This window comes from Pistacia vera, unplaced genomic scaffold (assembly GCF_008641045.1).
Source record: "Pistacia vera cultivar Batoury unplaced genomic scaffold, PisVer_v2 Contig333, whole genome shotgun sequence".
Classification (NCBI taxonomy): domain Eukaryota; kingdom Viridiplantae; phylum Streptophyta; class Magnoliopsida; order Sapindales; family Anacardiaceae; genus Pistacia; species Pistacia vera.
The window spans coordinates 760,293-777,034 of record NW_022196150.1 but is presented as its reverse complement, the minus strand read 5'-3'; the positions used below and the strand labels follow the sequence as shown (position 1 = coordinate 777,034).

The following is a 16,742-nucleotide window of genomic DNA, read 5'->3' as shown; positions in this document are numbered from 1 at the left end:
TGAGCTCTTCGATTGCCTGCTTTAGAGCTCGGCATTCATTGGTGTGATGCCCGTTGTCCCAATGGAAACGACAGTACTTTTTACTGTTTCTGGCCATAGCAGGGGTTTTCATGGGTTCCGGCTCACCAAGCAGGCTGGCCTCCTCGGATTTGTCAAGAATTGCAGATATGGACACATTCAGCGGAGTGTATTGAATTCTATCGCGGTAGCAATGAGGAACAGGAGCATAGGACTTTTTGTGCTCGTAGCCGGGTTTCTTCCCTTTTTGCTGATCATCAATGTCTCCTTTGCGATTAGCTCTCCTACTTTCTCCTCGACCGGACATACTGCTCGAAGTGCCATGATCGCGACGGCGGAGTGCCGCCAATGAATTCTCTATTCGGAGATATTTTTCTGCAAGGTTGTAAAATCTGGTGAGGGAAACATTATCCTTGGCCTGTAATTCTTTCCACATGTCGGTTTGCGGGCGAACTCCAGCTATTATGAGCATTCGGATGGACTCTTCGGGGGCATGAGCCACCTTGTTGAGTTCCCTGTGGAAACGGTTGATGTAGGATTGTAGGGATTCGTCCCTTTCTTGCCTTATGTTGCTGAGATAGCTCAAAGGCATCGAAAACTTCTGATTTGCTTGGAAATGCCGTAGGAACGTCATCCTCATCTAAGGCCATGAACTGATCGATCCCGCTGGGAGCGACCTTAACCACCTCTTGGCATGAGAAGTCAGCGTCACGGCCAAACAATGGCATTTTGCAAGATTCGAAACCTGGTGGAGCTCCATCAGGTCGTTGAACTCATACAAATGATCCTGCGGGTCATGGTTCCCATCAAACGGCCGCATGTCGGGCATTCTGAACCCTGGTGGGAGTGGAGCAGCTAGCACTTCGGGAGAGAAGGGGGATGCAGAGGCGACCTGGGCTTGCTCATTTTGCTGCTCTCTCAGCCTGTCCAGAGCTCGCTGTAGCTCTTTAATTTGTGGTAACGGAGCCAATTGGGGATTGCTTTCACCCATGCGAGTCCGGCCTTCGCGATTACGGTTTAGGAAAGTCCAGAGGTCGGACTCCTCTTCGCCTCGGCCGGCATTTCCGGCCGCTCTCCGCACATGCTGACTAGAGGCGTGTGAAGGCGATGGATGGTGCGGGGTATTTTCACAACCCTCGCGATGGCATGAACCGCCCCGCGGCTATGGGGACCACCCGCATGATAGCAATCGGGATCGCTTTGCTGGCGGTGATAAGAATCATCCCGCTCAGCACTTTTGCTTGGGTTCATCTGCGACGTGGCGTGGGACAGCTCGGGATTCACTTTTTCGCCAAGTCTCAGCTTTGCCGGCACCCTGTTTAGGGCATGGTATGTGTTCGCTGGCCCTTTGGAGCCCGTAGGCTTGCTTTTTGCCACTTGCTTACCCTTACGTCTACGCGCTGCAGTGCTCGCAACACGGGCTATTTCCCTTTGTCGCGCTTTTGCGCGACCTGCAGGCGTTTTTGGCGGTTGCACCTCCCCAACTATTCTGGATGGCACGCCTTGGTCCAAACGGTCCAGCCTTTGGTTGACCGTCTGGAGGGTGTTGTCGAACCTCTCCAGGTAGCTTCTGATGGCGGGGTCAAGCTGCGGAGCTGTTGGGATATCTACTGCAGCATTTTGCAGAACTGGAAGTATTCTGGAAGAGGTATCCCCTTGGGTCAAGGGGACTCCCTCAACGCGCTGGTTGGCTTGCTCAGGTTCAGATTGGCGGGCCATTTGCTGCTGTAGGACCAGTAGGTTAGAGATTCTCCTGATGAAGGATGAACACTAAATTTGGGCCCTCCTTCTAGCGCCAAACTGTTGATGCTTGATTTTAACACCAACTAATCGACACATGCGTAACGTTGATTGGTCAAGAGACACACGTGATTATTGATAGAATGTAGAATAAATGAAATGAGAGCTTTTTAAAATGGTTCGGATGCTAAGGTAGCAAGTCCTACGTCCACTGATTTGTATTAGTATTGTGGGTTAGGTCGCAACAGCGGATTGACTTACAAATGATTAGGGAAAAATAAATACAAAGTTTGCAAGAGAGAGAGAGAGAGAGAGTTAGTTCCCAGTGCAAAAATAGCCGAATCCCCCTAATGAAGGGGTCTTCCTCTTCTTATAGCGAGATGAATGCAAGTAATCATCATTAAATCCATGGGTTGGTGTGAATGTTAGGACTAAATCCGGCTTTATGTCACATTACCCTCCTTCCAAGCTGATTTCACGCGATTTGGAGCAGGGAGTGGACACGTGGGAGCTCCACGGCGTCTTGCAGGTCTAACGTGCGCTTACAGTTCTGACGGGAGCATGTCATACTTCATCACGTGATTTCCCACGTCAGCCCTTGATTTCCCAGGCATAACAATGTTGTTGCTCAACATCATCCAGGGATGGGTAATATTCCCAAAGCTACAGAAGGTGAGCAGGTGGCAGTAGGGTGGCTGGCTTGGTTGCACGACGTGCAGATTCTTTTGAGAAGCTGGACAAAGTAAGCTTCTTCTTCTTTGATCCATTAATAGCTTCTTCATTTTTTTATTTTTTTGTTTTTTTTTTTTTTTTTAGATAACTAATCCAAAACTTACTTCTTCTCGGTTCCTTCTTCACCTTCTTTCGTGTTCCTTCTTCACCTTCTTTCGTAACTCGAGCTTGGAGAAGGAAGAGATAAGAGAGCCTTACGGAGAATGTGGTCAGAAATCCATAATAGAGTCTGACCATGACAACCCAATTGATTAACTCCATGCACAAGGTAGTAGCAGAAATGACCACATCATTTTTTACTGTTGACTGATTCAGAAAGTTATATCGCATAAGTTATTCAACTCAGATTCTAAAACAGTATAAAAATGAGTACGAAACTAGCTAAAAACTAGAATTCTTATGATTGTAATTACAACAAAAAGGCTGGCAATAAAAGTAATAATAGACCAATTATTATCATATGGACAATAGAACATTACTGGCAAAACAAATAAACAGGCAGACGGTTAAAAGATTTGAAAAGCAAAATTACTAATTAAAGCTAATACTAAATTAAGGAAACTCTAAAATCTATATAACCAATAATGATATGACAATGAAAGGCAAAAGTGAAGCATGTCAATCTTGGAAAGGAAGTTGGGGCTGTTGATGTTAGGTGTGGTACTAATATTTAGCATGGTGGCGACTAAGCATGTAAAGGGTGAAGAAGCTGNATTTATTTTAAGTTGTTTTATTGTTTTTAACAATCAATAAGACCTTGATCCCTTGTAGAATTGACACGGTACAAGATTGATCGCCATAATTAAATGATTTATATGAAACCATCAAAATAACCACCTCCATACCCCTTTATTGACCCCAAATTCATTCTACAAGTGTTGCTTAGTCACTATTCCATTGACACAATTAATATTTTAGTTTTGTGGATATGGTAGCATATGCAGTATGCTAACTACCATAAAAGTAATTAATAATCTTTTAAAAAATATATAAAAAAGACTAATGTAACATATTAGTAATATTTTTAAACTTTATAAATTTACTTTTAATAAATGTTTACTAATTCATCCATTTTTTATGCCACATTAATTTGGCGTATCTTAATTTTTAATCAGCTACCTTGTTAACTTAAGTATAAAGTTTCAATTTATGAATTTTAGTTGAATACATTTCTCTTTGATCTCTTTAGAGAATATAGAATATGCATGATGTGGAAAACTGAATTGGAAAATTTTGTCACCTTCTGATAATTAAACAACATTAGCCTCCACCACCTTTCCCTTATTTCTCACTACCATGACCAAACCACATCCACAAATTGACAGAACCACCACCACTACTGCCGCCATCGGCAAGAAACACCAGAGCCGCACCATCTCCCCATTCTCATGCTACTCCCCACAACTCTCCCTTCTCATTTTAGCTACTTGTGTTACACTCTTCATTCTCTGTCAAATCCAAATTCTTCACGTTCCACCAATATCTTCTCCCTCTCCCTCTCCTTCACGGTCTTTCATCAGCCATCAATGGCAGACTGTCACCAACTGCACCCAGGACAACCTCAACTCCATGGCCTAAAGGCTTCGACACTCATTCACGTTTCTCCCGCTGAAAGACTTACGTTACACAGACAAAGCCGTCCAGGGACACACGTGGTTCATGAGCTCCATGTATGATTCTCACGAAGAAGGCGAGGTGCAATACCAACAGTTTCCTTCAAAATCATCAGACGACCGGCTACTGTGTCTAAAAGGACGCGACACCCACGACGGCTCGTGGAATTACTATGCCCTTGCGTGGCCTGAAACACTTCCTGTGAACGCCACTCTCATGAAAGGCTTAACGTTTGTTTCGTATAATCATTACAATTACGATAACATATGGCATGGACTATCCGCGGTCGTCCCATTTGTCGCTTGGCATAGAAAAAATGGCTGTGAATCGCCGACAAGGTGGATTTTGTATCACTGGGGAGAGCTGAGACTGAGAATGGGGTCGTGGCTGACGACTCTGATGGAAGCGACGTTCAATGGGGAGCCGGTGATTGAAGGATTTGATGAGGGAGATGAAGATGGAGTTTACTGCTTTGAAAAGGCTGTGGTGATGAGACACAACGAGGGAGGGATGTCGAGAGAAAAGAGGATGGAGGTTTATGATTTGATGAGATATAAAGCTAGGATGTATTGTCACATGAGCCGGAGAGAAGAGATGCGAATAACATTGGGATGACTTTGTTTATGAGGACTGGGCCGAGGTCATTCAAGAATGAGTCGATTGTTACTGGGATCTTTCGGAAAGAATGTGGTAAAGTTGATGGCTGCAAGTTAATGGTGGCTTACTCGAATAACCTCACCTTCTGTGAACAGGTCAGTGTGTTTCTCACTTTGATAATTTTCAATTCTACAAATTTAGAATATATTTGTTTACTTTTTACTAGCTATATCATCAATGTTATAATCAATTTATGGCATATTTATCTTGGTCTTAAAATCTAAAAAATGGATTTACAGATCTACACAGAGCTTAAAGTTGGATCAGCTGAATCTACATCTAATATATTAATTAGTACAAGTTAATCGATGATTAGTTATCTTAAAAGGGATCAAATATAAATTTCAAACGCATTGAGTTTTTGGGAGTAGGGAATGCATAACTGACAAGCAATATGTAAATCCATCTCAATTTAAGGAAATGTTGCGTAGAATGATAGGCTTTAATGGACCACTAATGCATATTGTACATCTCCTATATTTAGGCATATTAATAAAACTTTGGGGGTTTCACACCAATTGATTTGAAGAGCTGAAGGTGTCTGAGAGGAAGTTCTACAGGCTCACGAATTTGAGCCATTTGCTTCCTAACATCGCCGACATCATCATAGCCTATTTCATTTAACCTCTCCTCATCCTCATGTTTGATGGGTTCCCCTTCACAGAATTTCGATCAGAAGAAGGAGAAAATGGAATATGTTGTTGCTCAACATCATCCAGGGATGGGTAATATTCCCAAAGCTACAGAAGGTGAGCAGGTGGCAGTAGGGTGGCTGGCCTGGTTGGCCACAGTGGCCGGAGAGGTGATCAAGGGATGGGTTCCACGACGTGCAGATTCTTTTGAGAAGCTGGACAAAGTAAGCTTCTTCTTCTTTGATCCATTAATAGCTTCTTCTTCTTTTTTTTTAAAGTATGGACGCCCGTCCAAACATAAGGGACCAAAGTTTTTATTTTTTTTTTTATTTTCATATTTCGGTTAAGGACGGCCGTCCAAAATTTATGAACGGTCGTCCCTAATTTTTTTTAAAAAAAAATTATTCCATTTTATTTATCGACGGGCGTCCTTTAAATGGGGACGTCCGTCTGTAGTAAATGGATCCCGGTCTATATAATATGGACGGGAGTCCATGTGAGTGAACGGCCGTCCATATTTGATGGACGGCCGTTCACTAGAAAAATAATTATAGAAAAATCAAGCGTAGTGTGAGTCAGGGGTATACGTAGGCCGATACATATTTTCGGTGTAAAATTTTCAGTGTCTGTAGCTTTGTTGTTTATATAATAAATAACCTTTTGCCTAAACTTGAAAAGTATATGGACGAGATCCGGAAACAGAGCATAGAAGTTTGAGTAAGCATTAATTAACTTGATTTAGCGCACCTTTACGCAACCACACTTAAATTATTTTCAATTTGTGATAAATCAAAGCAATACTAGTTCCTTATTATTATTGAAAACTTTACGGTGACGCTTTTGACTTTACAGGACATATATCAAGGCTCGAGGTTGAAAGAGTAAGAGGTTTCGTATATTATTATTCACCCCTTCTTAAAAATAAATAGTAAATTCTTTCATTATCAGGATTCATTTGAGATTATAAACGTATAGTTAGCATTTATTTTAAGTTGTTTTATTGTTTTTAACAATCAATAAGACCTTGATCCCTTGTAGAATTGACACGGTACAAGATTGATCGCCATAATTAAATGATTTATATGAAACCATCAAAATAACCACCTCCATACCCCTTTATTGACTCCAAATTCATTCTACAAGTGTTGCTTAGTCACTATTCCATTGACACAATTAATATTTTAGTTTTGTGGATATGGTAGCATATGCAGTATGCTAACTACCATAAAAGTAATTAATAATCTTNTTCAAGGGGATGAGGATATGTTATTTCATTTGTAGAGTCATTTTTACATTGAGTCCATTTTGCCGAACGACCGGCATGAGATGTTAATTTGTTGATTCTGTTGATTTCATTTTTAGGTTATAGGGAAAAAGTTAACGTGTTCATACAATGGTCAGCGTGTTCTGTATCAAGTTGTGTTTAGTAAGTCTTCGGTGAGGTTATTGATTTGGTATGTCTGTGGTTGCAGTTGAATTGTGTGAATTACATGAAATAACATGAATCGATCGGCTTATAGTTTCGGCCGAATAGTGACTATTTGTTGTCGGTATATTCATACTATGGGCAACTAGCTTTTCCCTATATTGTTGACGTTGAGTAATATTAAACGTTGATAGTTTGTATTTTGTTTTAACATTTTTTCTATCATGCTATCTATTTGTTCTAGTCAATATGTGAGTATTTGTTTTGGGACTGAACGTTTTATGTTAACAAGGCTTGTATGAGTATTGTTTTTGCTGGCTCTGTTTTTAGGTGACACAATCGGCCCTCAACTATTATCGATTTGTGTTGCTTGGTGCACCGTTGTCACAAAGTAGCATTATCCGATAGTAGTTGAGGTTCGATTTTGTGATTTATGAATTGAATCTTGTTGTATCGGAGTTGGTCATTGTGGATGTCAACGATTCATTCAAGTCAATGGGAAAGTCCACAACATAAGATTTGGTTATTTGGGTTCAGTATTGCTAGATTGTGATAGTTGCTTTTGTGCAAGTTATTTTATCTGCATGAACATTTGCGGTTTGAAATTTAATGATGTAAAGATTTGTTGGTTGTATTTAATATAAGGTGATTTTGAGATATTCAATTGTGTGTCCCAATCATCTATGTATTTATTAATACTCAGGCAATATATCAAAGGTGTGCTTTTTGGATCATGATATTGTATGGGAATGAATTATAACAAACAAATCGAGTTTTTCAAACAAATTATAAATGCAATTAATTACATCATGGTTATGGTTCGACAATGCAATGTAGACCTCAATGATACCTTCATTTGTTGAAATTTCAAGCATTCTTAAATGATGGATGAATTATATATCGGTGTTTGCCTTATTGCCATTATATAGCCAAGTTGATGGTTTGACAGTGAAGTTATTGACCACAACAAGCTTTGAGGAATCATAATTATGGATGATGGTTGGGCAACAAATTCCATACAATTTGTTAGACAATTTTTTAAAGGTGTCAAACTATAATATTAATAAAAAAAATTGAAATGACTCAAAGTCTCTTTCAGTTGAAAATTTCAATATATGTATATAAATGATAAAGTTTATGATTTGCATTGTAATGAACCATTTGTTGTTGTTAGAATAGATGCCCTAGAGCCAATCAATTATTGTAGAATTGACTTTTTGTAATAATGTTCATTAATCAATAAAAGGAATTTTATACTATATCGTGTAAATCATCATTGTATGTATTGATATATGTCCTTAGAATGGTAGAACCGTGATGAGGGTATCAAGTGTTTCAAATCTTGATAGTGAGAACCCTATGAGCACATAAGGTGGACATTCTAGAAACGTCCATAGCCCTAGTATTATTCTGAAGTAAGGGCACAGATAATACGGTAAGGATATCATAGTGTTGAACGACCCTATCGAAAAGCAGTGACTGATCTCACTTGTCAAGGTTGTTTGGTGACAACCTGGTGCAACACGTGGGTGCTTGCTGTAGGCAAGTTCACTGGACTGACTCACTAGAGGATTCCATATGGATGGTAACCCTAGTGTCTATAGAACAAATCCTCTAACGAATGGTGGTGCATGTGATCCTTAGACTTGAGATCACCGGAGTGCCTTGTGCACCGATTGGTGTAGTTTGACACTAGCCTAACGCAGTTCTATTCAGAATTGTCAATACGGTGGTGATTGGCAGCATCAAGGAGTGTATCAAGACTATGGTGGATAGACAGAGGATTCATTACTCCCGGGTATGGGAGAAGTTATCTCACGGCGCAATTCAGTAAATGGCAATGACACTAAAACTGTGGCCACAGTGGGATTGAGTTGTTGTTCTATCCAGTTTATTATACAGGTCATTGGTCCAATAACTGAATATATAATATCGAAAGTAACCAAAGGTTGACACTATTTCTATTGTAATGCTTTCTTTCTAGCTAGTATACTCGTAAAATAATCACTAAAACTCATTAAAAATATATATAAGAAAATACACATATATATACGAGTAATAAAGTATGGGCCCATGTTTAATTTTTCTTTATATACAAATATTTACAAAATGTTCTCAAAAATAGAAACCTGACAGTGTAGCCCAATCCTTCCACTGCGTGACGTTCCGAGCAATCGCAACTCACCTATTACCTGGCAAACATTAAAAACAACGGAGTGAACACTAATGGCTCAGTAAGTAAACCCGCTATGCTACCCTTCTCTCTCCGTTGCTTAAATCCTGAATTTTCTTTCCTTACAACTCATTTCNTTACTAGCTATATCATCAATGTTATAATCAATTTATGGCATATTTATCTTGGTCTTAAAATCTAAAAAATGGATTTACAGATCTACACAGAGCTTAAAGTTGGATCAGCTGAATCTACATCTAATATATTAATTAGTACAAGTTAATCGATGATTAGTTATCTTAAATAGGGATCAAATATAAATTTCAAACGCATTGAGTTTTTGGGAGTAGGGAATGCATAACTTACAAGCAATATGTAAATCCATCTCAATTTAAGGAAATGTTGCGTAGAATGATAGGCTTTAATGGACCACTAATGCATATTGTACATCTCCTATATTTATGCATATTGATAAGTCATCAAATTAAAAATTATGGTTTCTGATTGTAGACGTCCTCGAAGCCGCTGCAGCTGATATAAATTATTGATTGAATCTATTCTTTAGAAAGCGTTATTCCCCTGTTAGAGCGCTCTTCATTTTTATTTTGAAGAGCATCTTACATATAAATAGAAAATATCTTCATTAATTTTTAAATATAAAGAACATAATTTTTATTCAAATCTTTAAATTTAACGAAGATGCTTTTTATTTTTAAGAAAGTGACTTAATGGGAAAGAGAATTAATAAGTAAAATACACAGGAACTTATAGTTTATTAATTAAAATTAGGATAGAAAATAAAATTTGACTCTCTAACTGTGGAGAGTCAAATTCATTCTCTAATTTATATTTTAAGGATAAAGAGTATTGGTCTGTTGTTTTTATGGATAGACTCTTTATAATAAAGAGTTTGAATCATATAAAAAGTCATTTAGAGATGCTCTTAGTCAAGTAAAATAGCTATTCCTTTATTTCTTTCAATATTCATAGAATGTTTTTAATCTTCTCTAATAACACTATATTTTTTACTCACAAACATCGAAGAGATGAATGGAGAAGAAATAATGACAAAAAAGAATATACAGAGGAAAAGCGAAATAATTAATTTATGGAAAGACAAAAAAAAAACGTAGTCAATCATTAGAATCATTAATTAATTCAGAAGGCATCAGCATTGGAAGATTTTCAAACCTAATACTGGACCTTTGAATTTATATACCGCTTTATAACCATATATATGAATGGTTCTTGTTTTCAAACAAATCCCTTGAAATTTATAAAATATTTATCACAAACTTTCTGTCTAATATTTAATCTCTAATGTGTTATAATTGATTGCTTGATACAGGTAAAGTTGATGAGCATGACGGACATTCTGGTGTCTCCTCATGGAGCTCAGCTAACCAACATGTTCCTTATGGACAGAAATAGCAGTGTAATGGAATTCTTCCCTAAAGGATGGCTAAAGCTCGCCGGCGTTGGCCAGTATGTTTATCATTGGATCGCTAGCTGGTCCGGGATGAGGCACCAAGGTGCCTGGCGAGATCCTGATGGGGAAAAATGTTCTTTCCCTAAGTATGATCGTCGTTGCATGTCAATTTACAAGAGTGGTAGAATTGGATACAATGAAACTTATTTTGCTGAATGGGCCCGAAATGTTCTAAATGAGGTGAAGGCAAGGAAAGAACTAGAAAAAGCATCACAAAGTGCTTCTTCTTATGAATGTGCTTGTGGGTAGCTCAATTTTCTTTCATGAGCATACTTTTCAAGTACACACTGAGTACTTTGTGAAATTATAGCTGTTGAAAGTCAAGCTGTTGATTGTTTTAGTTTGTTGTTTTATTTTCTTGTTAAGACTTAAGAGTCTATGTATTAGCTAATGTATCTTGTTTTTAGGAGTTTTTATTATTTTAGGATTTTTTTTCTTAATTATTATTTTCCTTTTAGAAGAAGATTGAATTTCTAATTGCCAAATCTTCTTGATTTCTTTTTATTTTCTCCTTTAAGAGAGATTATTTCCCGGAATTGTCTCACCATCGTAGCCTATTTATTTTTGTCTTCTTTATTCAATAAAAGAAATCATAGAAGAAATTGAGCTTGTGTTTCTTCATTCTTCAAGTCTTTATTTTCTTCATGGTATCAAAGCAGGTTTAATCCTATTTCATTTTCATCGAGTTTTTCCTACTCGTTATCTCTGGGTCTTCTAAATCTTCATGCCAAATACGGACTAGGCTCTAGTATGGCTACAGAAGGTAATGGACACAATTATGTTCCTTCATCTCCTTTTGTTCACAATATGGAAGCCACCCATGATCCTATTACCTCTTATAAATTGAATGGACACAATTATGTTCCATGGTCTCAATCCATCTTAATGTTCATTCGAGGGAAAAAAATATGACTACCTTACCAGTGCTTCAGCAGCCCTAGAACCAACGGCTCCTACCTACAAGAGTGGTTGGCAGAAAACAACATGGTGATGTCATGGCTCATCAACTCAATGAACATGAACATCAGCGAGAATTTCTAGCGTTCGCAACTGCTAAGGAGATCTGGGATACTGCCAAGGAAACTTACTCCAACATCAAGATTCAGAGGTGGTAGAGATTGAAGGGATTCTCCATGATCTACGACAAGGTGATCTCATGGTAACTCAATATTTTAATATAGTTACGCACAACTGGCATCAACTTGATATTTATAAGGTTCATAACTGGTCATGTGCTACTGATGGATCACTGTACAAAAAGATTGCAGAGAAAAAACGTGTTTACAAGTTTTTGCTAGGTTTGAAAATCTTGATGAGGTTCATGGGAGACTGTTAGGATGTTAGAAAGTTTGCTAAAACAGATAACTAATTCTATTACTCTGTTAATCACGTGTTAGAGTTTGTTAATATGGTTTTAAGTTTGTTAAACAGTTGGTTATTAGCTAGTTAGTATAGCTTGTATAAATACAAAACTGTAGCTATCATTCATAGTCAATAAAAAACGCAAAACCAAATTACACTTTCTCTCTCATACTTTCCCTTTTTCTTCTCTGCACTTTATCAGTTTACTTTTCGTTCCTCTGCATTTTACCAACTGCTTTAACAAAGTTTAGCTGATTTTCACCTCTAATTTGGTATCAGAGCCATCGACTAACGTCACAATGGCCGATTCCTCTTCGTTTTCTTCTCCTGTTAACAAAACTGACAGAAACACGAATTTCAGATCTACATCTAAAACAATCAGTCTCGGTAGCTCATCGTAAATATCCTCTTCAACCTTGCCAATCATTTCTCCAAAATTGACTCGTGATAATCATCGCTTTTGGAAATCCCAGGTGTTATTTTCTGTTGGAGCTCACGATCTTGAAGAACACTTGACTGGTTTGATAACTTGTCCTGCTCCTTTTATAAGAACACAGTCAGAAAATCTGAATTCAGTGGTAACCAAGAAATCTAACCCTGAGTATTTGCTTTGGAAGAAAACTGATAAATTACTGGTTAGTTGGTTGCTATCATCTATCTCAGAGCCAATGTTTACTGTAATCTCCAAATGCTTGTATGCTGCTGATATTTGGCTCACCTTAGAAAAGGAATTTATCACTGAATCAAGAGCCAAAACTCTCCATGTTAAAAGCCTTTTACAGAACACAAAAAAGGAGAATATGAGTATGCACAATTACTTTCTAAAAATGAAAGGTTTTGCCGAAAATTTAACTGCAAGTGGAGTTATTATAACAGATGAAGAACTCCTCAATTACATCCTAGATGGCCTAGACTCGGAGTATGATGTTGCGATTGTAAACATTACCACTAGATTAGAGTCAAAACTTGACCCAATTTCTGTCTAAGAAGCACAAATTGTGCTACAAAAACTGGAGCTTAGGCTAGAAAGAGCAAATACTGCAATGAGTTCAGCTATTCATAATGAGTTTCATGGTGGTCTAGCCAATGTAACAACTCTTTCCATTGATAATGATACAAAAAAATCACAGACCATTCAATCTTCGTTTCTTACGGACATTTCTCAATTCCACATAACATCATCTACTAGACACCAAATCCCCACCTTTAATCCTACCCCTTTATTTAACCCCTCTACTTTCAATCAAATGCCTTACCTTACCACTAATCCAAATCAAGTCTCATACTCCACTCCTCAAAATCAGTTCCAAAATCAACAATTTTCTAGAGGATTTCTTGGTGGCAGGGGAAGAGGTAGAGGAAGTGGCAGAGGGAAACCCATTTGTCAAGTATGTGGTAAAACAGGACACTTGGCCCTAAATTGTTATCATTGGTTTGATGTGAATTTCACAGGAAATAGCTCATTGCTTAGGGGCAACTTTACTTCTCCTGGATATCTGAGATCAACCACTTTTAATCCTGGATAGCAGTACTCTAATTCCGGAAATCAGTACTCCAATTCTGGAAATCAATATTCTGCAACAACAACTCATTCTTATGGACCAGGTTTACAGTTAGGTTCATCAATTTCTACAGATCATGGAACCTCAGCTGGGAACATTGATAATCAGTCCAACTCATCAGCATCTGCTCATGTGCACAATCAAGCATTAGTTGTACAGTCTCAGCAGTTTAAACAATCACCAGCAGCTATCAACTATATTGCTACACCTTACATGGTTCAAGACAGTGCTTGGTACATGGACTCTGGAGCTACAGACCATGTTACCTCAGATTTTTCACAACTAATGGGCAACACCAACTATGCTGGCAGTGAGCAACTCCAGGTTGGAAATGGTGAGCTTCTATCTATTACTCATACTGGCTTTGTTACTTTATTTTGTCTAAATAGAGTCTTAAACCTTAGAAATGTTTTGTGTGTTCCACATATTACCAAGAATCTTCTTAGTCTGTCTAAACTAACTAAAGAAAATGATGTTTCGGTTGAATTTTTTACTGATTCATGTGTGGTAAAGGACAAGATCTCCCAAGCCATTCTTCTTCAAGGAATGCTTAAAGATGGTATATATCTACTACAAGTTCCAGCTCACCCCAACCTCAAGTCTAAAAACAGTTGTCCTATCTCATCTCTCCATAAAACAGTACCTGCATCTGCATCATCTGCTAAACACTCACAGCTTCCTATTTCAATTCCCTTTAATGCTTGTACTCCCATATGTAATATTCCTTTCAATAAAACTACTATACAGCATTCTAACTCTTTTGTTTAGGATGTTATGCACTTTGTAATTGATCCCAATTCTATCAATAAATTGCATAAATTTGAGTCTTTTCTAGCACAGAAAACAAATATTCTACTTTGGCATAAGAGGCTTGGTCATCCACACATGGCAATCCTTACAAAAATTCTCAATGCCCTAAAAATTCCTTATTACACTAAAAATGATATTACATTTTGTCAAGCATGTAAGTATGGGAAGTTACATCAGTCAACTTTTCCTATGTCCTCATTCCATGCATCTAAACCTCTAGAATTAAGATACTCTGATCTTTGGGGGCCTTCTCTAGTCCCATCACCTGAAGGATTCAAGTATTACATCCAATTTTTGGATGATCACAGTAGATTCACTTGGATTTTCCCTTTAAAAGCTAAATCTGAAACTCATACTGTTTTTAAGCAATTTCATGTCTTGGTTGAAAAACAATTTAACACCACAATAAAATGTGTTCAAGCCGATTGGGGTGGAGAATATAGAAGCTTAGTTCCCTATCTTCAAGAACATGGGATTCTTTTTAGGCACCCTTGTCCTCACACTCACCAACAAAACGGTAGAGTGGAGAGAAAACATAGACAAATAGTAGAACAAGGCCTTACCTTGCTTGCCCAAGCCTGCATGCCACTAAAATACTGGTGGTTTGCATTTCAAACTACAGCCTATCTCACCAATAGACATCAGTCCTATCACATTTATCTCCATTTCAGATTATGTTTCACACTTTACCAAACTATTCAGCCTTTAAAGTTTTTTGATGTGCTGTTTACCCATTTCTTAGACCATACAGCAGTCATAAATTCAACTTTCATACTACTAAATGTACTTTTGTTGGTTATAGTTTACAGCACAAGGGTTATAAGTGTTTGGATCCCACTGGTCGTATTTATGTTTGTCAAAGAGTGAGTTTTGATGAAACTGAATTTCCATTTGCATCTGCTCAAACATCTGTTTCTTTGTCTTCTAATGATTCATTTTCATGTGACTCTCATTCACATTCTTTTAATCATTCTGTTTGGCATTTACCTCAGCATTCCCATATACATTTCATACCTCCTAATGGTCCTACCACAATGAATTAGTCTAAAATGTTGGATACATCAGGTTCTCATCCTACCACTTTACATCAGTCTAACACTTCAGACACGTCACATTCTACCCCAGTTCTCCAGCCAACTCCTCCTTTTAATAAGTCTCCCACATTTGATCCTATCACACATGACAATACTCCTTATCCTGTCCCAGAAACGAACCTGTTAGATCAACTTCAAACCTCCACATTATCACCCCAAACTAATACATCTAATCAGTCCCAAACGTCCATACTATCACCTCAAACTTTAGACTCCAATGAATCTTATGATTCTATTCCATTATATGTCTCTTTACCTCTAGCCAAACCCTGCCCTCAACCATTAAACACATATCCTATGCTCACTAGGTCTAAGACTAGAGCTCATAATACTATCTTAGTTTCTTCCCTTGACACCAAAGAGCCAATAACAGTATTAGAAGCTCTCTCTCATCCATCCTAGAAGGTTGCCATGCAAACTGAATTTGATGCCCTGTTGAATAATAACACTTGGGAGCTGGTTCCTCTCACCTCTGAAATGCATCTAGTTGGTAGTAAATGGGTGTTTAGAATCAAGTATAACTCTGATGGATCTATTCAGAGGTTCAAAGCCAGGTTAGTGGCTAAAAGATTTCAGCAAACTCCGGGTGTAGATTACTTGGAAACCTTCAGCCCTATAGTAAAGTCACCAACTGTTCGTGTAATCCTCAGCTTGGTAGTGAATAATGGGTGGGATATACAACAGATTGACATTAACAATGCGTTCCTAAATGGTGAACTTACTGAGACAGTATACATGACTTAGCCTGAAGGGTTTGTTAACCATGCACAACCTCATCATGTGTGTAAATTAATTAAGGCTCTTTATGGCTTAAAACAAGCACCAAGAGCCTGGTTTGAGAAGCTAAAACAAGCCTTTTTGCAGTGGCGTTTTACGCATTCTGTGGCAGATTCAACTCTTTTTATTTACAAAAAGGATGAGAAAATCATGTATGTCCTAGTTTATGTGGATGACGTATTACTCACCGGAAATGATCCTACTTTAGTACAAGCTACTGTTCAAGACTTAAACACTAAATTTGCCTTAAAAGTCTTGGGATATTTAAAGTATTTTCTTGGTTTTGAAGTTTCCAGAACTGCATCAGGTCTTCATATGAATCAAGCAAAGTATGCTAAAGATCTTTTGGAAAGAACTAACATGGGAGAATGCAAGCCTTGTACTACCCCTATGGCTCTCGGCACCAAGTTAACTCTGAATGACAGTGAGCCTTATGAAAATCCAACCCTTTATAGAAGCACAATAGGAGCTTTCCAATATCTGACCTTATCTAGACCTGATATTACTTATTGTGTTAACAAGTTAAGTTAGTTTCTTAAAGCTCCCACACAGCTACATTGTCAGGCTTGCAAAAGGTTACTTCGGTACATTAAAGGCACAACTCACTTTGGCTTACAATTCACTAAAAGTCACAGATTAAACCTGGAGTGTTACAC

At 38.0% G+C, this 16,742-nt stretch overlaps 1 pseudogene; it reads left to right on the top strand.

Annotated features, from left to right (window-relative positions):
* The first annotated feature begins 3,733 nt into the window (after positions 1–3,733).
* On the top strand, positions 3,734–10,788 carry LOC116137713 (annotated as a pseudogene).
* The last annotated feature ends 5,954 nt before the right edge of the window (positions 10,789–16,742 follow it).